Source organism: Schistocerca piceifrons, chromosome 3 (assembly GCF_021461385.2).
Source record: "Schistocerca piceifrons isolate TAMUIC-IGC-003096 chromosome 3, iqSchPice1.1, whole genome shotgun sequence".
In the NCBI taxonomy this organism is placed as follows: domain Eukaryota; kingdom Metazoa; phylum Arthropoda; class Insecta; order Orthoptera; family Acrididae; genus Schistocerca; species Schistocerca piceifrons.
Genome location: NC_060140.1, coordinates 714,521,822 through 714,523,950, shown reverse-complemented (window position 1 = coordinate 714,523,950; position 2,129 = coordinate 714,521,822). Strand labels below are relative to the sequence as shown.

At 44.4% G+C, this 2,129-nt stretch overlaps 1 non-coding gene across 1 annotated transcript; it reads left to right on the top strand.

Moving 5' to 3' along the window:
• Positions 1-1,727: 1,727 nt before the first annotated feature.
• Trnak-uuu lies at positions 1,728-1,800 on the top strand. Its single transcript has one exon. It is a non-coding gene; the product is annotated as a tRNA-Lys (tRNA).
• The last annotated feature ends 329 nt before the right edge of the window (positions 1,801-2,129 follow it).

Below are 2,129 nucleotides of genomic sequence, written 5' to 3'. Positions count from 1 at the left end.
GTCTTTCTACGGCCAACAGGCCCCAATGTTAAGTTCCACACTATTCATCATGCAAGTCGGCAATTAATAAAAAAACAAAAAAAACGAAAATAAAAACAATAAAACAAAAAATATATTTTAAAAAAATTTAAAAAATTCAATACCCCCAAAAAATCAAAACATAAAAAAAAACAGTTATCTACAACTTAATCAGGAGGCGACTTGGTGACAGGTATGGGGGAGACATTGTGGCCAGGACTCGGGACATTCGACCCCTGCCATCTTTGCCTCTGCCTGCCTGTTGCTTTGGTTGCATCTTTTAAACAAAAGAAAAAAAATAGATAAAAAAAGATGAAATAAAAAAGGAAAAAAAGGAAAAAAAAGTCCTAACGGCTGCGTGCGATTTTTCGCAAAGAGGAGCAAATATTTTCACACACATGAACGCGGGTGCAAACCACTGACGCCATTCTCAACAAAAAAAAGTCCTGCCGACTGCGAAAGTTTTCTCGTTCTCAATGGATGGAGGTCAAGCTGCATAGAAAAGTCCTACCGACTGCGTTTCTTTTTTGTGTCAAGAGTTGAAGAACATCTCCAACGAAGCGTGAAATGAGCGAATACGTGGGAAACACTGCATTCGAGACGCTTGTGAATTTTACAATTGTCCAGTGAGTGTCGACAAAACACGTAGCTCCTCTGCTGTAACATATGAGACGTACAAACTTCTGCAATTTGCCTTTACATCGTGTGTCAGCTTTCTTCGATAGTCTGTTACGAGCCTAGGGTGATGAATTTCTAGACAGCAGTCGGACGACGTTTAATTAGTAACACCTCCACGCAACGATTAAACAACCGTAAAGGACATGAGGCAATGTGTCAGTATGTGTAGTGGGAGGGGTGATCACATAATGTGAGCCCAGATAGCTCAGTCGGTAGAGCATTAGGCTTTTTAACCTAAGGGTCCAGTGTTCAAGTCCCTGTACGGGCGGAAATTTTAATACTTTGGTAGCCGCACGTCTAGTAGCGGTGTAAGCACTACGGAAAAGGATGCAGCTACGCCGTTTCGTGGCACTGCAGTGCTTTAAACGGTAGCAATTGCATGTGTCGGGAGGGTCTTGCGCTACTGGCAGTCGTGGCCGAGTGGCTGCCGGCGCGGTAGCTCAATGTGAAGTTAAATAAAAAAAAAGGTCCCTGGTTCGATACCGGGTTTCGGCATGCCTTCGTTTTGATGCTGACGCCAATAGAATTGCTCTGAGTTTGTGATAATGTAACTACTGCCGAGAACAAAAATGACTCCCTCCTGTAGCTGTTCTGGTTGTGTAGTGCTTGCCATAAGAGGAACACAGTAGGCAACTGCCTGAGAAGCAAGAAAATAAAAAAAGTCCTACTGACTGCGTTCCCTTTCTTGTGTCAGGGGGTGAAGAACGTCTCCAACGGAACCGTGAAATGAGCGAATACGTGGGAAACATTGCATTCGAAATGCTTGTGAATTTTCCAGTTGCCCAGTGAGTGTCGACAAAACACGTAAATCCTCTGCTCCAACGTATGAGACGTAACGACTGCTGCAATTTGCTTTTGCGTCATGTGTCAGCATTCTTCGATAGTTTGTTACGAGCTTAGCACGTTAAGTTTGTAGACAGCATCCAGGCGACGTTTTTTTAGTTACAGCTCCATGCAGCGACTGCACAACAGTAAAGGACATCAGTCAATGTATAGTTGTGCATCGTGGAAGGTTTGGTAACGTCCTGTGAGCCCGAATAGCTCAGTCGGTAGAGCATTAGGCTTTTAACCTAAGGGTCCAGGGTTCAAGTCCCTGTCCGGGCGTAAATTTCAATACTTCGGTAGCGATTCGTCTAGTAGCGGTGGAAACACTACGGAAAAGAATGCAACAACGCCGTTTTCTGACACCACAGTGCTTTAAACGGTAGCAGTTGCATGCGTCGGGAGAACCTGGCGCTACGGGCAGTCATGGCCGTGTGGCATTACCGCTTGAGACGTGGCAGCGATCGTACGTTCTGAGTGCTCAGTGTCGATTGCTTTGTTTACGTTGTATTTGTGCTTTCTGTTTCACGTGATTGTGCGTGGTCGTGTATTCGTGTCATTGTTTTAAGTATTTTCTGTATGCAGTTAGCCCATTTGGGTTAATTTGCACG